This window comes from Rhyacophila brunnea, unplaced genomic scaffold, assembly GCF_057557595.1.
Source record: "Rhyacophila brunnea isolate RB1 unplaced genomic scaffold, BYU_Rbru_1.0 scaffold_5, whole genome shotgun sequence".
Taxonomy (NCBI): domain Eukaryota; kingdom Metazoa; phylum Arthropoda; class Insecta; order Trichoptera; family Rhyacophilidae; genus Rhyacophila; species Rhyacophila brunnea.
Genome location: NW_028233170.1, coordinates 43,935,495 through 43,962,676, shown reverse-complemented (window position 1 = coordinate 43,962,676; position 27,182 = coordinate 43,935,495). Strand labels below are relative to the sequence as shown.

Genomic DNA, 27,182 nt, shown 5'->3' with positions numbered 1-27,182 from the left:
GAAATCGAAACCATAATAATTGCTCAAATTGGCAACATGTTTGTCTGTATGGTGCTGCCGTTGTGGAATTATTTGGAAACAAAATGTCTCCATACAAAACACACATACCATAACATGACGTTGAAAATGAAACTCACACATAGACAAGACAAAATAACATTTCTCTGCATTTTGACAAAAATCAGTTTATCAGTTTGAGGCGAAATTGCCATATGAATAAAAATAACTTAATAATTGAAATTACAATATTAACTTAATTTACGTATAAACCTGCCTATATTCAAAATTTGAAACTGCGAATTATTTGCAATTAGTATTTGCTTAAATTACAACTGTTTTTTTATCATTATTTATGATAAAAATAATCAACAAAATAAACAAATCTCGCATTTTAACATATGGTAGCATTAGTCTATGGTAGCATTCGTGCTCTCGATCTAATATCGGATTTATGACAATTCTTTTTTATTTGGCCATTATTAGGTATATTGTTTGAAAACAGGAAGGAATCGACTCATCAGTAACATTTTTGTCAAGTAAGTAAACTTTTCAGTGTATAATAAATAATATTATTATCGTACATCAAAATGACAAACTATGTCACGCAGTTTTGATTGTCAAACAAACATTCAAAAATTATTGAAAAGAGTTACATATACTGTATTTTCAATCACCATCATGCATTTATCATCAATATATATTATTTTAGGCGTAGACTCATCGTTTTCGTAAAATTATAAATACTTTACGTTAGTTTGAGGTTATGTTTATGATAAATGTCATCGAGCCCATCTTGTACGTTTTGTAAATTATCTAATAGATAGTGAATTTCTTTCATTCGCATATTATGATTGTAGAACCGAATTTAATAAAATAAAATTTTAATTTCATTCAAAATTACTGAAACTTGTCTCGAAAATGTATCTCATAATCATCATTATAATTATTCACAATGCTACAGTGATAAGTTTGACACGAGTATATGAATGTAATTAGGTTATGTTTTTTTGTTTACATATAGATAAATCTTTTAATACTGATGAACTCGACGAAATATTGGACGACAGACTGCGAAGTCGGCGACGGTTACGAGTCCGACAACAGCGACGACATTTACATTCGACATTTACAACCTTCGACATCACAATCCAGGGTGCTTCCCTGGCTCACAAAATGGTAGGTTTACAATTTTCTTAATAATATATTTATTGGTTTTATATACCATCCGGTCATACACTAGATTCATTTTCATTACATGCTTTGGCATAAAAACAAGAATTCATTACATCTTGTACACATGATGTAGCGATTGTCTCGAATGAGGAGTTGATGTTTTGAATAGTAAACTTCAATCAAAACATATTATTACCCATCATTATTTGTATTTTTACTGCTAAATACTTGAATTAATGAGGAAATATGGATTATGTAATAATATTTTTTTCCTATTGTTTCAGTATGCCGAATGCTGGTCCGGAATTGGAGGAAGATTTGTTGGCGAGAGGGCATGTCGGCGATCGGATAATTGCTTATTACAGGACTGCGATGAAGACATGCAAATGGCCTGTGAGGGTTTTTAACCACTTTGTGGACTTGGCGGTAGTAAACTGTTGGCTAATGTATATGCGGAATTGTAAACTAGAAAATGTACCCCGAAAGGATATTATGAGACTGTTGTCGTACTGAATCAGATTAGCGAAAGCTATGATTCGGTATGAAGATCGGGTAGCCAACATTTTAACACTGCCAGCACGAGGTCGGCCAAGAAACATGTCGACATCGCAGGTAGACACAGAGCCACCAGCTCGCAGGAGAACGGTTTTCCCCCAACCGATCGCTGAGGTACGTTTGGACAGCGTTGGCCACCATTCAACATCCGTGTGCAGATACCCTGGATGCAAGTCCCGCACCAGGTATATTTGCATAAGATGAAATATATATCTACGTGTGCACAAAATTTTGCTTTGAGCTGTATCACACAGTATAGGATGCAGCTCAAAGCAATTTTAAAGTACATATTTAGGGTTTTATTTCATAATTTTAACTAATTTTAAGTGTAAATATATTTAATTATCCTATTTATAATGTTTTTGTATTGTTTTTATTGTGTAATGTTCTATTAAAATTGACCATTCCTATGACAAGTTGTTTTCTTTACCTTCCCTAAGTTTATAGAGTAGGTAATATTCATCTGCAGTGTTACCTGGTATGTGCATATAGTATATTTTACTTTACAAAATAAAAAAAACGTAAAAAATTTTTTTTTGTCAATAGACTAATACTTCTTTTCCATAAAATCAAAGAAATATTTTTTTTGATGGCTGGTTCTCCCTCGGGTCTCAAGTGGTTATATTAGAATATATTATTATATTCTTAAATAATAATATGTAAATGAATTTTTGTCTAGCAATTTTATTCATCTAGAATTCCATTCCATTGGCAACTTTAATTTACTTTTAAAATTAGTTATGGTAACTCACTGCCATCTGATTGAAACTGACCAAAGCTTTTAGTAACAGATTTTTATAAATTCATGGTAGATGCCTTTAAATATAAATAGATGGCGTAAAAGTCACATTATATGTGTTATTTAGGCCGAAGACATCGCCTTAAGATGGATGGCTTTAGAAATATATTTTTTTGTTTATATATTATGTTCAATAAATGGTCAATATATTACAGATGACACTCTAACATATTTTTTCTGGAAAATGGACCAATACTTTTGTTGAAAATTAGTTTTGCTTTATGTAGGTACGTACTTATACCCCGTTTACACATGCATGGATTTATTGTTGACAGTAAGTATTATCGCGGCCATGACAAGAAAATGTATGGATAAACATGTAATTATCCTGCAGTTGGCAAGATTGCGTGCATAAATCAAAAAGGTTTGTAAGCTTCTGAATTTTCATGCGACAGTTAGATTTTTTCGATCTGCGCCTGCGCAGTAGAACGATAGTGGTGAACCTACCGGCAAAAAAAAACGAACTACCAACAAATTTTCAGGTTGACCGATTTCACTACCTACCTGTCGAATAGTACGAAATAGTACCATAAAATGACAACATCGCGTCTCGCTCACTCTTAAAGAATGAATTGTAGAGACAGACAGCACTTTACGTGTAAACAGTAAAGTTATTGTCACGATAGTTTAAAATACGCACTATTGCTGCCAGTGAATCTATACACGTGTATAAGCACTATTAAGCTGCGTATAACATTGGAACGTAAAGTATGGGATGAAAAATGCAAATTTTTAAAATTTTCAGAAGAAAGTAAGTTCAAGCCGGTTTTCACATCTAAACTCGCCTCGTCTGCCACACAGTCATAAAACAAATCTTCTAAAAACGTCGATCCCGGTTGCATATGAAGACCGCGCACATCTACCTAGCGACAGTCGCACGTAACCTTCGAAACGTATAGATATTTGGATGCGGTGATCGGCGAGCCGGTATAGAAATGACCAATTCGTAGGCGTTCGTATGCATTCTAGCGTCTTGGACTTCGGCTTTGACAGCCCGAGAAGTATGCAACTTGTCGATTGCAACAGTAGATGTTTTTTTTCAAAATAAAAAGTCGCATCGACCAATCTGCGGAGCTCCATTTGGCATCGTGTGTTTTGTGAATAACAATGACGTCACATCGACGTATTCAAAACGTTGCAGACGAGACGAGTTTTGATGTGAGAGCCGGCTAACGCTGGTTGTTGTTTTTGGAGAATTCTGTGAATCAACGAGAAACATGCATAACGTTATGCTCTATACTTATAGGATACGCCCTCTAAGAGAAGATTGCTGAACACCTACGCCTTTCGAAACTGTCATCTTCTCTAACTCTATGATAAAAAAATCGCCTACGACGAAATTTCTTTTCATGTCATTGAATACTCATTTATTAATGCTTGAATTTAAGACGCTTAGTATTATAATTCAGAATTTTATATTATTTAATATATTAATAAATATTGTGATGACAATAAAATAATTGGTTCAACTTTTGTCAAATTTCCAAAGAAAAAAATAGTTTTTATTTAGGGGGAGCGGATATTGAGCTCGCACCCGGGCGGCAGCCACCCTTGGCGCGTCCCTGAACGTGACACCTTGAACATGACACATGGACATGACATACAATATTATATTATTTTGTGCACTAAACTGACTAAACTACCGATATTATGTTATCTATAAAAACATTTTTGAATATAGTAAAGTTACAATATTGTAGTGTGCTAGGTTTGCCTACTCACAGGTAGATATTAATTATACTTAATTAGATACCAACTCTAATCTCTTCACTCTTCCGTGATTTTAAAAAAGTACTAATTTTTGATTAACGTCGAGACTCAATAACCTTTTAGCGCGTAAATTTTAATTACTGATTGAATTGCCAAAGCACTTAAATTGAAACGTGCTAATTAGAGGATGAAGAAATTATCAATTTCATTTTATCTGTCTGACGTTTTAAGTTTTGAAAATTTGTAGGCAATGTAAATATTGAATAGTGCTCTTGACATATTTAACAAAATATAATTTTAGGTATGTACAGTTCGGTTATGAATACATTTTGAAAATACCCGATGTACTGGATTATTTCGAGGGCTTAGTGTCAAACAACACTATCTACAAAAGTGCAACTTTACAGGAGAGCCAAAAATCGTTATTTGAGATTCTTGTAACTCAACAAGGGAAATGTTTATTTAAAACCTAATGTTAATATTTTATAATTTATTGTGTATTGTACATTTATCTTGCTTATGATGACGTTAAAATTTATAGAGATAGTTTTTAAAAAATATGAAATCAAGGGTAACTTATGTAATTAGCGTTAAACTTTACTGACGATTTAATAAGAAATTAGAAAATATTGACATAACGTTGTTTGACTATCATGTAGCCGTAAATGTTAAATAACGTTATCTCAAAAAAAAAAACACTTTTTTGTAGATAACGTTGTCTGACTTTAAGCACTCGATTTGTTAGGTTAACCTAACCAAACCTAACCTAACCTAACCCAACCTAACCTAACCTAAACTAACCCAAACTAACAAATAATCCAGTATATCGGGTATTTTCAAAATGTGTTTTCCTCTGTATTCCTCATAACCGAACTGTACCTAATTTTATTTTTATTAAGGACTATAAAATATAATAGTGCCTGTATACGTACATGGATTTAATTGCACCTATAGTGTGTACTTTAATCAATCGCGATAATAACTGTTTACACGTAAAAGTGCTGACTCTATCGCCAATCTCATTCTTCATGAGTAAGCAAGACGCAATGTTGTCATTTTATAATACTATTTGACAGGTCGTTAAAATCGGATAACTTTCAAATGAGTTCGTTTTTTTATCGGCAGGTTCGCCACTGTCCTTCTAATGCAGAGACGCAAATATCGCACAAATTATCGTATCGTATCGATGTTGTCATTTTATGGTAGTTACTATTTGACAGGTCGTGAAAATTGGTTAACCTCAAAATGAGTCTCTGTACGGTGTAGTTCGTTTTTTTACCAGGATTTTCTCTACTATCGTTCCACTGCGCAGGCGTAGATATTGTACGATCCAATTGTCGCGTGATAATTCAGAAGCTTCTGAACTTTTTTGATACATGCATGTAATCTTGCAATTTGAACGATAACACGTGTTTGCACGTGCATTTTATTGTTATGACCGCGATAATATGTAGGTACTGGCAATAGTAAATCCATGCACGTGTAAACGGGGTATAATGATCACCCACGACTTTTTCCACATGAGATACGGAAAGAAAAAGTAGACAGGTTTATATAAAATGAAAAAATAATATTCTAAATATCGTTTATTCATTGTCCAATTCTCTTAACTCATAGTCATATAAATTCAGTCAAAGCAAATCTGAGTGCATGGCAAACTCAGTCTTGGGTAACTGCTCCTGAGAAATTCCCAGTCATACAAAAAAAATATGCTTCACACCAAATGTAGGGTCTCGTGATACGCCTGATTAACACAGGATGTGGTTTGGTGGGGCCATTAACTTCAATGTCCAATTCATCTCATTCTGTTGCTAATTAGTGTGAAGTAAATTATATAAAATTATGTGGAATACGTACATATTGCATGTTTTGTTTTATTTTAATTAGGTAATACATTGTTTTTGTACGAACAATATTTAACGATTGTTTTATTATTTACTACGTAGGTACATTAATTGTCTTTTCAAAGAAGTGCGAAAATTGTTTAATGTGTAACGGAGTTGGCACAATTTTCTTCGAAGCAAATGACGCAATCGATTTATCAGATGATTTAAAAGGGTACCCCGAAACAGTTCAACCCAGTTATAAAATTATTACTAAATGATATCTATATATCAAAAATACAAATAATTTAGGTGATTGGATCTTCTTCCTCTTCATCAGACCTCATGATTGAGCATTGTAGCCCGGATGTACTCAGCATACTCAACGATCTGTCGTCACTCCTTTCAGCATTCTACTACTCGTGGCACTCACATATTGACCATTTGGAGAATCTAATTTTTGGTTTAATATTATGATGCAGCATGTCTAAAAGACAATATGGACGATACAAATGGACACTAACGATCCTAGTAATAATTATGACCGCTAGGCTACGCGTATTCGATAACCACTTGTGGATGCGACAGCTCACAATATTTCTACTTACTTACTTAGGATAATGTGCTTATACATTTGGGCCACCTAGGCGATATTTATAGCTTATCTCCTTTATTTATCTAGTTACTATCGGGAGTGTGAGCATGATTTTGTTGAAGGATGAAACTGGCTTCGGCGGCTTCGCGACCGACCGAGGCCAGGTTGGAGGTCTGGGTTAAAGGATCTCTAGTAAGTTTAAAAAAATTGGTTCTTCGAACAAACAAAACGCGGACGTCCGCCGACACAGGCCACCGCGCATTTCTTCCGTGCAGTTGTCCTTCCTCTTGGCTTCCGGCGTTGCAGAATTCTTCCTTCCTTCCGTCCGTCTTCTCGTCAGGGTCTCGGCGCTTGGATGTTCGATCCAGTTCCCTCGAGTTAGCAATTTATCTTTTTTGCTAGGCCCTTGATCTCAGTGATTTTGGTATTGATTATTTTTTAATACCTAGGGTGGGTGGGTTCTGAGGCCTGCACTTATGTCAAGGATCAGACTGACCACCATCTTTTGATATTTAGTTTATTCTCGAGGGAAATTTGATCTCCGTGTGACGCAATGGGGTCCCGATTGCGGTCGCTGAAAAGAAATGAAGGTCTGAAGGGAATGGGGGATGTGATAAGCTAGGAGGGCATCAGGAGGAGTATCTTCCTGGGCCGGTAAAATTCTGTGTGTGCGTGTATGTCATACTGTAATAAGTGTGATATTGTAGTGTTGGGATGGTTGTTGATGGAGCTGTAGAATTGCTTCGTGAGCTTGAGGATATGGGTGTGGAGGGTTTCCACGTTAAGATCGCTGTGGAGTGTGGTGTTCCTGACGAACCAGGGTGCATTTGTGATTGCTCTGAGAGCTTTGTTCTGTGTAATTTGGTATCTGTTTCGTATTCGTATCAATATTTCGTTGGTATCTACACCCATAGTTATAACTGCAGACCGGGTGTTTATCACTAGACTCAAATAGTAGAATATCTGGATATGGGAAATGTATCTGAAAAGTGTGGGGTCCATAAGCCACGAGACGCTATAAGTAGTAGGTGAGGTAAAATGATGCCATTAATAATTTTAGATATTTTATAGATAGATGAATATTTTTTATGTATTATGGTATAGATTAGGTAGGGTTTGATGAATTAAAAAAATACACCATCTGTAATATTATATATTCTTAATTCAACGAAAATAATTAAGTATGATTTCTTTTATTATACATGGTGGAAATGCATTGTATTATTGATTTTTAATTTAATAAAACGCAATTTTTTTAGTACTTACTTTTTCTACTTTTAATAAAATAAATCTGGACCGGTTTCTGCCGCCTCAGAGGGACATTTTCAATTGAATAATTTTTACAAAACAGCATCTATCAAAACAAATCCAAAAGGCGACACAAATAATCCACCAATTCATTGAATTATCCGCCCAATAATACGTTGTCAATAACAATTAATTAAATTGTTTCTTATTTATTAAAAGTGGGAAAAGTACCTGCTAAAAATGCGTTAAAAAATGTGCACTATTTTTGTCGGACGGCCCAAAGAATACGTAACCTATTATGATTTGGTTTAGGCAAGGTTTAATTGATTTTTAAAAACTAACCAGTAGGTACCATCTACAATTTGTATTTTACCACGTTTTTATTAGCTCGTATTCTTGTTTGTCCGGTATAGACTTTTTCTTGTGCAGTACAATTTTTTTCTTGATTGTCCAAGATTTTTAACGAACTTCCCGACTAGCTAGACATTTGAAACTTTTAGAATATATCAGAACACGACGACAATGCATTATTTTAATACTTTTGGCCATCTTTAAGCAGAATTGAATTCATTTTCAGTTAATGCTGTTTTGTATGTTTCGGAAAAAATTCGTTAAAAGTAATATTTACTACTCACTATTATTGGTTGCTAAGTGGGTCCTAGCAACTAAATTATTAATATATAGGTACGTGCGTTACTATGAAAATCAATATGAAATGTTAAAATGACAATTCTGTATTCTATAATATTTATTCAGTATTTCTATCAAGTAGAATAAAAAGTTTTTATTACCTAATACATTGAATTGTCAAGTTTATTTGATTCAACAGAAAATTTAAAAACGTGGTATATAAAACGTTCTTTTTATCTTGTAATTATTTATATGATATATACTTACTAACATACAATATTTTGAATTCAATTTGCAAGCTCGGTCAATCTAAAACTAATAAATCACACTTACAGAAAATCCAAGCTAGGTGACGAAATATTAGTTTCTCTAGCTAGATGCTGTTGTAAACTGATTAGACAATCATCATGGTCTGGTGGAAATTATACACCTGATTAAGCACGACGCATCTTTAGGTTCAGCCGCGGGCAATAAGAAGCGAAGAAGAAGACATAACGATATTATGGGCTCTGGACAATTCAATTACGTCGACTTTTTACACAAACTAATGGCCCTAAATGGAATTTTCATGGCGAGAGTTTTTTGCCGCCTAAACTAAGGACGTTTGATTAAAAATGGGAGAATGATTGGTAAAATGAGATACATATCCTTAAATTGAAGAGATTTGGTTGGCAGTGGAGTACATATCGTACAAATTTAAGGTAGATGTTTAAAAAGTGCATTATTACCTACTAAAGAGAATGCTACGAGTATGTTATGCATTGTGCGCATTTTTAAATAGTATACAAATGCCATAATAAGGAAGAAATTATTTAGAAAATAGAGATATGACGCTTGGATTAACTTCCATATTCTATTTTACTATGATTATGTACATACTTATTCGATGATTGTATTCTGACAGTGGTACTTTACGGTAGTGAGTCATGGTACCTTACAAAGCCTAAGAAACCGTGTATTGAGCTCCGAGATTGCGGCGGATTTGTACTATATGTTATATATGTGGTATTATATCTTTATTAGTAACGATGTACCTATAGTTATAGCTTACCATCTTTTCATTGTTTTCCCTATACCCAGATACTCAGCACTTTGAGTCTAGCAATCAACACCTGGCCTAAACGTATAACTACAGATGTTCATCAATGAGTTTTGAGAACTGTTGCATCCACAAGACGTTATTATCGAATGCGCGTGGTCTAACCATTCTAATGATTAGAGTCTGTATCATAGAGATATTAAATAAAAAGAGGGGCAAGGAATCGGCTTTCTCATACAACTGAATGAAGTACGCCAACAATAGCGACAACTTACGTGAAATAGCGACGCGATAACAAAAATGCAGGGCATCACGGAGGATTTACTTTGGTCATTATAACGTACCCATATAATATAATGTTAACGTGGAAACTTTGCCGCAAATTGATTACCAGCCTGCCTCACCATACTAGCCTGCTTCACCATACTTTTGTATAGCCTGCCGCCCCTAGGTCTGTATTCTATAAGCTGGCGTACACGTCTCACGTAAACATTGTGCCATCGCGTTCAACTGTTGTAAGTTTTCAATGGCAGGGAACAAGATGGATGCTGAAACGGGAGGGAAACCGGCACGCCAGCTTATAGAAGATAGACTATAGTATCGTTCATGTCCATTTGTGTCGTGCATTTAGTATTGTCTAGTTTTGGTTCGGTTTACACGGTGGCGGCATCATCGAACCTTATTTCTTCAAAAATGAGATCGGAGCTCCCGTTACGGTCAATTACCAATATTTTATTTTAAATATCGATGACATTGATCCAAACGAGATGTGGTTTCAACAGGATGGCGCAACGTGCCATACGGCGACCGCAACGATCGACTTATTGAAATCAAAATTTGGCGATAAATTGATTTCGAGAAAAAATGCATCTGTCATTTGGCCTCAAAGGTCGTGCGATTTGACAACTCTGGATTATTTCCTGTAAGGAGTGTAAGGCTAGGTAAACTCACTGGTTTATTCTGATTTGGCCATATTATGTCCGAAATCATTTTTAAATATTACTGTCAGGTATCGACTAAAAAAATAATTAAAAATTTATATTTGTGTTATTACTACGTATTCGTGTTTGTCCGGTACAGATTATTTCTTGTGTGTCCAGTATAATTTTTATCTCTTTTGTCCAAGATTTGTATTGGACGATTGAAGATTTTTAACTAACTTCCCGACTAGCTAGACATTTGAAACTTTTAGAATATATCAGAACACGACGACAATGCATTATTACAATACGTTTAGCCATTTTAAGCAGAATTGAATTCATTTTCAGTTAGTTCTGTTTTGTATATAAAGTTATTATTGTTGGTTGCTAAGGGGGTCTTAGCAACTAAATTATTAATATATACGTGCGTTACTATGGAAATCAATATGAAACGTCAAAATGACATTTCAGTAGTCTCTATTTATTCAGTATTTCTATCAAGTACAATAAAAAGTTTTTATTAATACATAGAATTGTCAAGTTTATGTGATTCAACAGAAAATTTAAAAACGTGGTAAGTATATAAAAAGTTCTTTTTATTTTGTAATTATTTATTTTTTTTACAATTTCAAATTCTATCGGGTTTTAAAAAATACCCTTTTTTATATAAGTAGGTACTAGAAGTGAAAAAACGATAAATAATGAAAATTAATTCATTAGAAAAATTATTTTATGATAACAAGGTGGGTTGTTGTGGAACCCAGTCGGTTAAATTGCTGCCAATAACACCGACGTCACTGTGGGTTAGGTCATTTCGATACGTCCCTCGCCGAAGTTAAATCGATTTAAGTGAAGACGCCGGGCTAGTCTTGTTTAGAAATCTCATCAACAGAGATGTTCAGAGCGATCCGTTGCACCAAATTCCTTTGATGATGCGCTTGTCTTATTCTATCTGGGTCAGATAGAAAGCTGAAGAAAAAAACATCATAGACCCTTACATTTTACACTAAATTAAAACCTAATATATCAACAAAAATGATTGTCGTAGATATTTTCAATTAAAATCATAAAATTATTACAAGTATTGGTTACAAGGATGTAGAGGGATAGAAATTTTATTAATTTAAAAGTGAATTCGATAATAAGGTTATTTAAGCTAATAATTAAATTATCTGCAAGTAATTTGATAAAGGTGGTTCATTTGTAACAAAGTTCACGGTTGTACGCCTACAGTCAGTGACGTCCCGTGGGGGTAGGCAGATTGAGCGTCGCTTGGGGGCGGCAGATATTCGAAGGGCGGCAAATCGAGAAGAATCATTAGATATATGTATAAATAGCTATATAAACTTAGTAATAACGGAAATATCTTTCCATTAAAAATTTCACCTCACTGGTTAGAAATAAAATGTAATTAGCATTTTTAAATGTATCTGAAACCGTGGACTCGCAATATTGTCTATTGAAGCAGAGATGGCATTTAAATAAAATAAGATTTAGTGGTAATAATATTTTGTTAGTAATGTATCAATACAACACATTTCTTATATATTTCAGTCATGAAAGGATGATAAAAAAACTGTATAAAAAATGGGGCGGCATTTTGGCCCTGCCTAGAGGCGGCATTTTGCCTAGGGACGTCACTGCCTACGGTGGACGCACTGAGTTAAAATAAATAGTAGTAGCACTTGTAATGAGTTAAACGTAGATTTATTTTAAAGATGAACGTTTATTATTTGGAATGTTACAAACATTGACTCTCTAAACCAACCGCCCTGCACCACACTCGGTTTTAATCACGAGGCCCTACCTTGGATGTAAAGCATCAGGAGTCGTTTTTGCCTGGTGTCACAAGACATTTAAAACCAACAGTAGGTACTAGGTCATACCACATACGTAAATAATTGTCACTTAAACATGTCGTTTGTTTAGAGTCGCCATTTTTCAATGCGGCTACGTGCAAAATATTACATATTCTATGGTTGCCAATTCACGTCAACTACTATTGTAATGTATAAAATTTATGTGGATTCCACTAGTTATTGTCAAAAGTTTCGTTACCCCTCGTTTTAATGACGTATTAATTTAATATTCATGCATGCAATCTTGCAACTTGCACGATAATACATGTTTACACGTGCATTTTTTTGTTATGGCCACAATAATACGTACTTACTGGTAGCAGTAAATCCATGCACGAGTAAACAGAGTATAAATAATACAAGTCGGCTTATTGCTGGCTGTAGCTCTTAAAAATATCTCACTAGATCTAAATATTATTTGATTGAAAATTATTGGAATATGTGCAGAATTATATTTAATTAATGATACCCACGACATAGCGACCCAACCTCGTAACACTGTGTTAAAAATAGATAATATTATATAATATGTATATATATAATGTTGAGCTGAATCAAATGAGTACTTTAATCACCGCATATTATTAGATTTTTTAAAAGCTATTACATAATAATTTCTCTGCCTGTGCATTTCACAATAAATACTTTTAGATTATTTATACAAAAGTCCAATTTATTAATCATGATAATTTGTTAGCTGTCATTTACGTAACACGAAAAAATGAGTTTGATCTTTTAAATGAGTTGAACTTAAGGCCAGTCAAAGATTAAGATCGATACTTGGGAGACCTTAGACTTAGATAAAGTCAAATCTGCATTTTGGTAATTTCATAATCTTCACTATTAGTCAAGCTTTGGCTAGTTTGTTAGTTATTCATTAAAGATTATCTATTATTTTTCGTGTCCAAAGCAAGACATGTTCATGTCTAATGGTTGTAAGTACTTAGACATTATGTGTCCAATTAATAGTCACAGATAACGGGTAATGGCATGATTGATGGTTGTGGTAGGGTTTGCAATCCTGGCAGTGGTCGAAATGGAGCGGAACGCAGCTCCGGCTCGTGAAATACGCGAAATTATTGCTCCGTTTTTCGGAAAAATATATTTCGGTTCGTGAATTATTAAAAAGTAATCAAATTAACTTATTTATAGAGACATATTTAAAGTTAAACATAAACTAGTCGGACTCACGGTGAAAAATAATATTTATGACGGGTCGTAAAACTCGTAAACCCCGTTTTTCGCCTGCAGCACTGACATCATTTATTTTGCATGTCACAAATTTAAAGACCGTTAAGTACTCCATTTGATTATCTATGCTATGTAGTCATTTAAAAAAGATCAAAACCACTCATGTGTATACAATATAACAGGGTTAGCGAACCATTTGAAGTACGCGAGCCAAAATTTCCCAAATAATATTTTTTGACTCTCTGACGTGCCAAGCAGTTTTTCATAGGGAAAAAATGAAATTAAAAACGTTCCAAAATATTATAATCGAGTTCTTCAGTCTTGAGGTTCATACAAACAAATTTGCCGCCAGGATTGCTCCAATCAGGTGAGGCATGCACTCTCGTTACAGTGGTATGAAGCATTGTAAAATTATTGTAAATCGGTCAAAATTAAAGGTTTGCGGCGGGGGTTTCCCCGCCGCCCGATGAGATCAGTGCGATAATATTATGTGTGAGCATTAAACCTAAGGACCGACCTATGCAATTTAAATTAAACGTAATGCTTATTCTTGAAGAGTGTCTGCCTGATATTATTTATACGATGCGCGTCGATTGGTAAATGTTATTGGTAAAATATTATTTAAATCAAAGAAAATATACATGGCTATATCGTCATTATTTTTTAATACTATATAATATCTATTTATTTGTAAAACTATTTTGAATTTTTTTTTCAATTTATTACAACCATTTTTTTCTCTTCAACATAAAATATTAACGTGTCATGTTCACCATCACTGCAATATAAGTACCCATATTAAAATTGGATAAATATGATAATATTTTCTAAAAATTATCGAGCACTCCGGTTCGTAAAATTCTCCATTTCGAGCGCTGAATGCTGACAAGAATATTTTCAACCCTCCACCAGAGGTAACTTCACAAAAATAGAAATAGAGATTGGCTAGATGTGTATTTTCTTTATAAGACGTCGCCAATTATTAATGCTGTTTAGTGCAATGGTGGTGGTATAATTTCAACATTCGACAAGCACATTTATATGATATTTTTACGTGTTCAAAAATTTGTACGTATATGTACAGTTGGCCGTATTACAGTTTACCGTGAGCTGTTGTATCGGAAATATATAAACGTACCTATAGTATTGAGATAAAAATCATATCTACATGAAATACTTACTTAAAAATATTAATTTTACGTAATAAAAAATACCGGAATAAAAAGGAAAGAAAGAAAATATGATAAGTATAAAAAATAAGTATGAAATAAGATGTCTGACAATGCTGAGCTGTGAACATCGCCCTCTATCTCTTGTGTAATGTAACTTTACCACTAGAGAGAGAATGAGGATAGTTATGTGGCTATACGTTTTTGTTAATGCCTATAACCTTGAGAAACTTAGGAAAAGGATAGTTTCCTTATTTAAATTTAACACAACAATAATATTATTGAACATACTTACATAATTTTGAAAACACTTCTGAGAAAATATATATTATCCAATAGAAAAAATCTTTTTGAAAAAAGCAAGACACCCACCTCGCAGGAATTAAACCTGAATCTCTCGGGTATCGCGCCCACGCATATAGTCCACTATGCTAAAGGAGTCACACTTAATTATTACGACAAACTTTAACAATTGGCATTTTTAATACTCACTGAACCGCTTTCTAAATTGAGCTACTATACTTATTGGCGAGCAGCTTTTGTATTTTAAATCAAAGTAGGTATTACTTTAATTACTAACCGACGTCACGAATCACTCCAAGATTTTTTGCTGTAACTTACTTGAACTTGCTAATGATTTTTAATTAGGTAACTATTTTTTTTTATTCAACGAATAATAATTCACAAGATTTAAGAATGTAACATTCAAAATTATGTATGTTCAATAATTAGAATGTTACCTACATTGAATAAAAAAAATAGTTAAATAATTAAAAATAATATTATTATACTAACTTACTGACGTAATTTCCTGTAACTAACAAAAGTAACAGATGATGGAAGTGAAATCTATAGATACCAAATATGGGTTACATGTTCAGACTGCGAGTATTAAAACACTCCAATATGAAAATAATAAAAGCCTCTAATTACTGGGATATAGCCGAACATTGTTATAATAATAATACAGAGGTGAAGTCCTTGCTTTATACGATATGACCTTGAAAAGCGCACCTTTGATTGGAGAGGTCAAATAGTGGCACTACTCCAAGCTGTTTACGTATGGCCACATCACATTTAACATATCATAATGTTACCTGTGTTATATTGTATATAAGTGCTTACTGTATTTTTTCCAATCGCACATCGCAGCTGATTCGATGTTCAGCGCGATTTAGCATCGCAATTAAGTCTAATCTAACGATTGAAGGTCCAATGCTGTTTAGTTGGCTGTTATGCAAGTTCACTATTGGCACAAAATTAACACAAACAACTGCAGGTGAGGTAAATCGATATAAATTAAATAAATAACACTTCAATACATATGTTTAGTTATATTTTATTATTTGTTTATAAACGACCGGTTTCAACTAAGGCCATCTATAGTCAGGTCTGTTCGAAATAGAGTTGGGTATTTCCCGAGAAAATCTTTTATCTCGAGATTCGGAATTTCCCGAAATGATGAAATTTTGAATTCTCGAGATTCGGGATTTCCAGAAAAGAATTCTCGGATATTCTCGAGATCTAAAATCAGTGTAAAAACCGACAAATTCCAAAGAAATATGATATAATTTTTTATTTATGTAAGAAGACAAACACAATAGAAGTAGGAAAACAAAAATAATTAAAAACATTACTTATTAAAATGGATTTTCAAAAAACACAGACTGCGTGTTTTCTGTGTGTTCGCTGCGTTTGCAAAAATTGCGCTCATTTTTAGTGGACGTTGGTTTAATTGTGTTAAATGCCCCGATCATTTTTTTTGAACGTTTTGTATTTTCTGTCCACTTTTTTCGTATAGAAAATCGTTTTTCAATTATTATTTGATAATAAAGAAATCCCGAATCCCGAGAAAAGATTCTCGAGATCCGGGATTTCCCGAAATTTTAAAAATTTCAATTCTCGAGATTCGGGATGGAAAATCTCGAAAATTTCTCGAGAATTCCCGTCGGGAAATTCCCGAAACCCAACTCTAGTTCGAAATAAATGAAGATTTTTAATTACATAAATAATATGTCGGACGCACAAATAAACGTTAGTTTAAAAAAAATACAAAATATTAATCAGTTCTTACAAATATTTCATATAAGTATTCAGAAACTTTATGTTACTACGCCTCCCTTTTAAAAAATCTAATCTTGGCGCCTCCCCCCTTTTATTTCATTAAATAATACAGACACCTTATTAAATCGTCAAAAATGTATCTCCTAATACAAAAATGGAAAAAAATCTAATTATATAAATAAACAAGGTTTTACTACTTATATTGTATTAATTTTTAAATTAATTTGCTTTTCATGCGATGAATGTGCTTGTTTATAAGCACAATCCAAAAGTCAATCCAAATTCATCATCGTTCATTGACAAATGGATTCTATCATGGACCCTGAAGCAGGCTCCCGGGCCAGGATCTTTGGCGGGCCCATCTACCTATCGCTGAGGTTAAGGGCAGTGTGGTGCTCTAATGTAGTGTTTCCTAAATTATACTCGGGAGTTATCATTTAAATACATCAATAATCATATAGGTATCACATCAAATTGCAACGCACAACCACATATTTCAAATATTTAATAGCCTTGAAAGAAAGCAGTGCCGCAGGTGACTTTTTTTTTTTTACTACATATTAATAAAATAATGTGAAAAGTGCATTAGCAAACTAACCAAAGACTCAGTAAACTTTGACTTTGTTTGCTTCAATCTGGCGCAGAAATCATTTAAAAGTGGAAACATGGCGAACTTATTTTTTTGTAATTTTGATTTCCAAATATCCAATTTTTTATGAAAGCCTTCACTTTGTCTTTTTAACCCAGTGAATGCATTAGTGGTCTTTGCATTGATTTATTCACTCAATTTTTTTTTCAACCAAATAGACAAGTTTAATAACAAAATTATCGTTCCTAAACAAATTTGCCTCAAATTTCAACATTATGATTTGACGCTTTTATTTAATTTTTTCACGAGATATCCAGCGTACTTCACAATAGTATAAAAGTGTGGTATTATAAAATTAGTCTCCATATTTGCAGACAGGTTTGCAAACAACCTTTTATAGGACTGTTTTTTTTATGTAGTTTATAACTAGCGGCCGTTTTATAAACTATGAATTTGCAAACTGCAAATCTGCGGATTCATTAATTGTGTTAAACTTTTCGCACCTCCCTTTGCAACACTACGCGCCTCCCGGTTTGGAAATCGCTGGTCTATAGTCCATACCTACCTTCTTAATTTGGAATCAAATAGACTTTGTATGTGATTCAAACTCTGTTTATACCTAGTGATATGCACACTGCGCTGGGCTGGTCACACAGTCATGCATAAACGAATCGAGTCGATGTATCAATGCGCTTTTAAACATTCCTGAAATTAACGGAAATCAAATTTTGCCGCAGTTAATTAGTAAATTATTTTGCGCGCGTCGAAAGGATTTTGATTATTATTATCTCGGAACTTTGTGTGCCGTGGGAGTTTGACAAGTGTGTCGCTTTTGTGAAAAGCTTGAAAAATACTGATATATAATATATTAGATTTTAAAATTAAATAATTATATAGGTTTTCATCACTGATTTACAACATCTGGATCTTACATCTTAACATCTTATTAATTAATTTTAAATGATGTTTGAAAGTAAATACGTAAATCGTTTTGAAGACGATGTATCGCTGAGTAATGACAGGTATCAAAAAATCCATATTTACTTGATTGAGTATTTAAATAATATTAAAAGAAATCCAAATAATTAGATAAAAATATCTTTCTTAAATAGTTTTAATTGCCTGAAAATATACGTGACTCCAATTATTGTGGATGAATGGATGTTAAAGCCCACGAAGGACGATATCTTCGCTGTAGAGGTCTAGGAGATATATGATATCTAGGAGATAAATGAGAACTCTGCCATCCTGGGCAGTGTTGAGCTGTGTGTCCCTGATAACTATCTTAGAAATAGAGAACTTCTTCTCTTATTCTTGGTCGTGCACTCATGGTTGAGGATCGTGACCACATTTAAATTTCGCCATCCTTTGAGTGACCAAGACTTTCCATTCTTCTCGATCTTCCGCTTCTCTCAGGGCAGAATGGATGGTGCCCCCAGTCAGCTCTTTCACTTGGTCGCTCCATCGCCTTCCTCTCTCCTTCCTCTTCCTCTACTTCGCCTTCCCTGGAGGCTACCCAAAACTACCAGTCTCTCCAGGTTGTTCGTTCCGCGCCTGACAATATGTCCAAAAAACTGCAGAATTCTTCTCAGACATATCGTCGAGAGCCGTTCCTTTATCTTCAGTCTCTGGATGATTGACTGGTTCGTCCTGTGCTCCGTCCAAGAAATGCGAAGCATTCGGCGCCAACACCACATCTCAAAGGCATCAATTGCCTTCCGTTCTCTTGCCTTCAGGGTCCACGACTCGACTCCGTATAGAAATATCGAGAACACTAATGTTTGCACAAGCATCATTTTTGTGGCAATCGAAATTCCCCGATCCTTCCATAGAGAACATCCGTTGTTTATTCTCCCAAGGTGCAGAACCAACCTGCCACTGGTAGTGCCAATTGGGAGGGCGATAACTATGTTCAACGAAATTGCTTCGGGTGTTGATATATTCCACCTACATGAGGATGAGTATAGGTGGACGTTGTTTTATAAATTCTTAAAATAGGGTCTGCTTAACTCATCCGGTGTAGGTACTTCCTTGCACCTATTTAATTAATATTTTTTGTATGTACATATTTCTACTGTTTAATAACATAATATCTATCTCTTTTTTTATGTAATACTGTTTTACGTTTCTTTGTTTCATTTTGTGAACGTCTTAAACGTATAATTTGTAATGTGCACAATATGTTAAAAATAAATAAATTGAAATTGAACTATGCGTATGCAGTACGCCGTATCACAAGATATTTTATGTCCGGGAGTCCTTCAAAAGCGAAAAAAGTGTAGAATATTTGGGTAAATAGAACATCACTAATTATTATTCTTTTTCTTTGTCAAGAACTGATGACCTGATGATTTGGTTGTCGAACAGACTTCTCAACGAGTTGACCCACTCCTCTCGGCATTCTAGAATACGCAAGGCCTGTCAGTGGAAGACTGGTAGCAATGATGAGTTGGTGCAACCATCTGGGGAATTTGATGTTTGCTTTTAATTTAAGTTGTAGATATGTATGTTACATAATCGAAAACAAATTATTTTGTCTAAGTAATTGGTAATTTTTACAATTATCATGTATTGCACTTTAATGGTATTCGTTGTCAAGTAATGGTGGGAAAACATTGTATTAAAATAAATCACAATGATAATACATGTGATGTTTCTTCCACACCATATACCTAATAACAACCAAGACCGGTATAATTCAGTTACCTATGTTTATTTTTTTATTTTTTGTGGTTATTAGGCTATTTTTTACAACGTTTTTATTAGCTCGTATTCTTGTTTGTCCAGTACAAATCTTGCAATCGAATTTAACGAACTATCCGACTAGCTAGACATTTGAAACTTTTAGAATATATCAGAACACGATGACAATGCATTATTTTAATACTTTTAGCCATCCTTAAGCAGAATTGAATTCATTTTCAGTTAATTCTGTTTTGTATAAAAAGTTATTTCAGAAAAATTCGTAAAAAGTAAAAGACTATTATTGGTTGCTAAGGGGGTGGTCCTAGTAACTAAATTATTAATATATACATGCGTTACTATAGAAATCAATATGAACCTGGCAATAAAATATCAGAGTAATTGACCCATAAACTTTTCAATAAAAAAAAATCTAGTTATCCAGATAGTGAGTCTATGAGATAGTGTTATTTTTTATAAATAATATTATTAAGTCAGTTTTTTTCTAATTGAGGTGATGATTATTGAATAGTGGGTATACTGCGAAAAATCATTTAGTCAAACATACTAGTTTTGAGATAATCAAATATGAAAAGTTTTGTGGTCTTAACTTTTTTTATAAATTAAGTAGGTAGGTATAAAAAATTATAAAAGGTCATACAGTTATAGATTTCAAATTACAGATCGTTTTATTGGCTACCTAGGTACATATTTCTTAATGCGTCACTAAAAAATAACCACATGTTTGCTACTTTTTAGAAAAAAGTGAAGGTAGTACTTGACTTAAAGCATTTTCGGCTATGAAATAATCTTATTCAGGTATGGTCCCAATATTTAAGCTCGATTCGATATAAATAAAAAGGATTTCAAGGTATACACATTTATATTTTTAAAAAGATCGATGTTTTTTAAAATAAATATAAAAAATATTAAAACTATGATTTAGTGAAAAATTTGTACCTTAATGCCTTTTCTCTGAATTAATATTACCTCATCATTACCTAAGTCAAAACAGCAAAATTTTGATTGAATGCTTTTTCTGTTTAAATTTAAGCCTAAGTTCGGTAAATCGACTTCAAACTAAAATTTCTGATTGATCTACATATTTAAATTGTATACGGTTACTATGACAATAATAACGATAATTTATACACCGTGTCCATGATATATATATATATATATATATATATATATATATATATATATATATATATATATATATATATATATATATAAGTAGGTAAGTACTACAATGTTGGAAATAAAATACTTATAACTTTTTATAAATTGAATGAAAAAAAACAATGTTATTTTACGTATACATAGGTAGGTAGGTATGTGGTATTTTAAAAACTGTTATTAACTTAATTTTTACTTATGTAAAGTATAACGTTTCAATTATAAATAGTCATGTAAGTAATACATAAATATATTTACTTATAGCAACCAATATAAAACACGAAAGAAGAAGAGAAAGTAAGTTTTTATGTAAATAATAAAACAAATTAATAAACACAATGAGGTAAGTAGATATAAATTTAAACTAGTTAAAACATCGAAAAATATTATAGGTAGGTATACTTAGTTATAAAAATTGAAATCAACTTTTATGGTGCTATCAAATAAGCTAATCGCACGATACACAGCATCACGTAACATTTAATCCGCCCTGCGTTGGTTATCACGAAGATCGCAGAGTTATTGTTATATATTGGCGGGAATATTAAAATTAATACTTGTCACTATAGACAGTGATTGTAAATGAACCCACGAAGAAGTAAAAATAAATGCGCTAAAAGAACAATCATTATTCGAGTGGAAGAAAATCGTATTTTGTCTCAAACATAAGATTGATTTGAGTCACCTCTGCATATTTCAAAAATCTGAGATACGAATGATTTGGTAATGGATCTAGTTAGGTTTATTTTTATATAAGTACGTACCTACATATTACAAACGTGGCGAAGAGTGGAGGTAGGCTGTTAAGATGCGATATAAATAGTGCATTCCATACTTTGTCAGTTATACGTACCTATTTGTTTTCACTGAACTAAGACTAGGTACCTACAATAATTATTTACAGTTGGTATTGGTTAGTTTTTAAAATTCAATTGAGCCCTTCGCTTGAAGCTCGATCCAAGCCATAATAGATAATTGTAAAACAATACTCGTCTATCTATAAAGTAGATACCATCAATAATTATGACTTTAAGTCATATTTAATTTTGGATATCTACTTTTTAGATAGAATAATATTTTTTATATTTATTATGGCTTGGTTTAAGCAAGGCTTCATGAATTTTAAAAAAACTGACCAACAACATGTAATAATATGTATTTTTAATTCAACGAAAACAAATCTTATGTAGGTATGAATGAAAAATTGAGCACAATTTTGTCGGATCACCCAAAGCATACCAAAACTATTAAGGTTTGGCTTAGGCAGAGTTTAATTGATTTTTTAAAATTAACCGACTCCACTTGTAAATTGTAGTCTTAGTTCAATAAATACAAATACGTATAACTGGCCTACCTCCACCCTTCGCCACTGTATTACAATAATTGTAAATATGTGTTTGTATTTGAAAATTGGCTCCTATGGACAGATCTCACGAATTTCAGAAACATGCATTATGTAGTTCCGCCACTGGTATAGAAACAACGCACATTTTTAAATAAACGAGCGCGAAATTTAATAATACATTTCGCATGATTCATTTAATTTTCAAATACATAAGTACCTAAACGCCAAATTTCGCATTAGCGCTTTTTCATTTATGCCAATTGAATAAGCAATCAGCCTCGCTGCGATCCAAATAAAACATTCATAAACATTTTTTAATTGGCAACCCGTTCCCGTGGCAGCGCATGCCATGTAATTTTTTTGGTAAAAACTATAATCAAGGGTAAATATGATGGTCGGCGGTTGTCTCCAGCTAACAGTTGGTGGTCCTGCGCGCGGGGGGGCCAGCCCCACCCTGCTCAGACTCCAAGTTTCGAGGTTTGAGACCGATATAATATGCAGAGTAGGATCAGACATTAGAGGGAATATAACTGTGTGGATTCTTTATACTTTATACTAATATCTGATTATGGATTATATATTATTTTACGGATAATGATTACTAACTATTCATCTAATCCATTGGAAGTGTACTTTGGATCAATGACACATTAAAAAATGTAGTAACGGTTTCGGAGACGAGCATGCTGGCACAATGGCGAAGGGTACTACTGTTGAAGGTATGTGATCTGTACTAGTTTATTGAAAGAAAGTTTTAGGGCAGCTATTTTTCAGGACTTGAATTAAAATTTTGTTATCTTCAGTATTTTACTGAACAAAAAATATTATATTTAACCTTTTTATAATATGTAAATATTTAACAAAAAAATATAACAGGTACATACTAAATAGATACTTAATATAAAAAAAGTAATACCCAACCGAAATTTGAATTCGGGTTAGAACATCATTTTGTTGAAGGGACCGTTTTGCATCAAACTCTTAACCATCGAAGGTTTTTATACACCTACCTATTGTCTTATGTTTTGACATTGTAAGAGTGTATTTTTTTTAAAATACGTGTGTAATCGTTTGTATGTGTTGTATGCGTGAAATGTACCAAATTAGTTGAAGCCTTTGTGTGATGTGTTTGCGTTATAGCTTTACGTATTAGTGAAATTGCTACGTTCCGTCTGGTTGACCAAGTCCACAATCAATTTTTAATACATGCATACAGACATCGCAAAATATATTTGTTTGTAGAATATAATATAATAAAGTAATTATTTAAATATGTACGTTAATAGACAATTTAAAAACATTTTTATTAAGAAGGGAGGCTTTACATAATCGCCTAGTATGGAGTATTTGCCACTGCTCCACCGCTAGTTTAATATCCATACATAAATGCTTTTAAATATGACATGTCCCCCTGACTCACTGTTTTGCTCATTATCAATTATTACTCTATAAAGTACTTTACCTGGTGATATCTTAACATCAACTCTCAATGTAGTTATTTGCGATCAATATGTTAAAATAATTACAAGATAAAAGAACTTTTTATATACAACGTTTTTAAATTCTGTTGAACCATATAAACTTGAATTGACTAGCTTAAACGATCAAAAAAACTTGTACTTACATGTCATATTGATTTCCATAGTAACGCACGTATATATTAATAATTTAGTTGCTAGAACGCCAGACCCCTAGCAACCAATAATGGCGTCGAAATAACTTTTCATACAAAACAGAATTAACTGAAAATGAATTCAATTCTAGTTAAAGATGGCTAAAAGTATTAAAAGAATGCATTGGAATCGTGTTATGATATATTCTAAAAGTTTCAAATGTCTAGCTAGTCGGGAAGTTAGTTAAAAATTGATTGCAAGATTTGTACCGGACAAAGAACCACCGGACAAATAAGAATATGAGCTAAGAAAAACGTTGTAATAAAATGTACAGTTCTAGGAGGTTCTTATCTTTATTATAATAGCTCTCCATACATTATTCTTCTTCTTATTGTGCCATCCCCTAGCGGAGGTTGGCCACCATCAAGGCGATCTTAGATTTCTCATCTGGTATCCGGAACAGTTCAGTTGAGCTGGACTCGTCCCAATCACGAAGGTACTTAAGCCAAGAAATGCGGCGTCGTCCTCTACTTCGCTTTCCATTGATCTTTCCTTGAATGAGAAGTTGGATAATATTGTACTTTTGTCTTCTCATGATGTACCCCTACTGTAGATTCCTGGTTTTTATAATACGAAGAACTTCTCGGTCCTTTCCAATTCGATTGATCCATAGGTACATAAACTCAGTTAAAAATGATAAACTATATGAATGCAGTAAGTATTTATTTTGTTCTTATAGAAAAAATACGTGTCATCTTTGAATATTTTAAGTAATTATTATTAATACATACAGCTGCACATTATTTTGTTATTTCGTTTGAGATAACTAAACTTAGCAAGAGGTTTGTTTGGATGAAGGTTGCTAATACCGCCCTGGAGGCTCCATACGACATATAAATTGGCCGTCACCGTACCTCGCGTGCGGCAATAATTTTCATACAACCCTTTACTTATTAAATAATATGCACATATTGTATAGCCTTTAATAATAATAATAATATATGAGCCTCGAAAATAAAACGAAACCTACCTCCAAGTGGTCTTGTTAGACGATTTATATTTGAACTCAATTAAGATATGTATCCTTGGAGAGACCTTTCTGGCCTAATGCTTCCGGTTATTCTCAAAAACACAAAACCACAGAACAGATAATAAATAGGTATAATTCCGATAGGCAATATTCAATTCACTACATTTTGATGCAGGGTTTTGAATGTGTGTGTCGTACGAAAATGAAACACGCATTATACACGTGTAGGTAATATGTACGTATACCAAAATTAAATGAGCGTCAATGCATAAACCGAGAGCAGTTGTCAGTATTCGACGTACCTATGACGTATTCTTGACACATGTTTAAATTTATCCCGTATTCTTACTTACTTGGGATCGGTTGCCTGCTTCTCCTTACCCTTTAGGTGTTTCTGTTCCTATTATTTCTGAGTTCCCTGATCGCGGCAATTTATGATGAGAGCATTTTTTTATCATTATAATGTAAGTGTAAGGCGAAAAAACTATTTTTGAAAAAATCATAGTTTTAGGTAGGTACCTATCTTGTTTCTAATTTAAAAAAATATAAACAAAAAAATGACTAGAATAAACTAACTGTAAATACTTCTTTATTTATATCGATTCGAGCTTTGATATTGTGACCGCACCGCATCAATGTTTGATTCGATATAAATAAAAAATCAAGTTATGAGCATTTTTATTTTTAAATTAATACAAAGTGTACTTTTTTAAATTGGCTCTTCAATCCTATATGGATTTAGACCGTTTCACGAAGATGTTTGTATTACGAGAAATGTACACTAATTGCTTAAGACGATACTTCAGTGAAACGGCAAATAGTTTTCAACTATAGGTGCCACGAAATTTCGGACTGGCTGGCAATCGGAGAGCGAAAGTCGAGCTGTGAACACGTCAATTTGTTTTGTGATGGCGACGGGGGAATTAAATGTTAAATCGTGTAAAGATGACTAAAAAACGTTACCCATTTACATGAAAAAGAAAACATGCCAATGAATATATTATTATTGTTAGTACCTAATAGAACAATAAGCATAACATTAAATGGACGCATGTTTACTTTTTATTACAAATTATATTTTGTTCTGCACGCGTCATTTGCACAATCTACGCGTCGCGTAGTCACGATCGTTTTAGACCGTGCCTCAGCTGAAGTATAGCCTTAACGACACGTAAGGTCTGTGGCCACTGGAAGACCCGTGGCATTCATGAATTGGTGCAACCATCTGGGGCACCCAATGTTCGTTTATGTTGGTGCGGCGTGTCTGAACGATAAAACAAAAACGGACGACACAAGGAGACACTAACGATCCTAATAATTATGACCGTTAAGCCACTCACATTATATAGCTAGATTCAAAGTGAGAAGTGTCTGGGAATGGGGAATGTACTCGGAAAAGTCATCGGTTAATGTCAAAGAATCAATGATAAAGAATTACGGGTATTTTTTTGAAATTGACCTCCCTCAAATTATTTTTTTTGTGCGTACGCCTGAACCGGTACGATATCTACTAATCACGCCGGAAACAATGACGAGTCTGAGAACTTGTCCAGACGGTGCGTATCCCTCCGCGCTTTAGACTCGAATACCAAAAATATGCTTTGTCCATATAGCGCGTTCCATTAGGCAGTGAACAAACGAGGCGACGTAATTCATTTTTGAATCGGCATAGAGAACAAAGTGAGTGCAAGAAAAAAGCCCGAAAACTCAATTATTGTAATAACTCTGTTTCTATGAGATTTTGTATTTCGCGATTACTTGCAATATGGCATTATGAGAATACATTGTATTCCCGGTACTTTACAAGCAAGGTGACATAATTTATTAAGGAGTAGCCATAAAAATTTTCGTGCTCGGATTCATTTTGGAATGTCTATAAACGTCACGTTCTCGAGAGTCTCGCTTTTCCTTGCGCTTGTCGCGTGACAGACGTCACGCCATCAGTGAATTTAGACGGGAGTAGCGAAGG

General features: G+C 33.5%; 1 protein-coding gene and 1 long non-coding RNA gene across 2 annotated transcripts in view; both read left to right on the top strand.

Annotated features, from left to right (window-relative positions):
- The window catches only part of LOC147066447 (uncharacterized), a 1,147,709-nt gene that overhangs the window by 491,872 nt on the left and 628,655 nt on the right, over nucleotides 1-27,182 (top strand). The gene's annotated exons all lie outside the window — the stretch shown is intronic.
- Nucleotides 108-1,866, top strand: LOC147066450 (uncharacterized). Its single transcript, XR_015071635.1, has 3 exons — nucleotides 108-536; nucleotides 1,022-1,176; nucleotides 1,458-1,866. It is a non-coding gene; the product is annotated as an uncharacterized LOC147066450 (long non-coding RNA).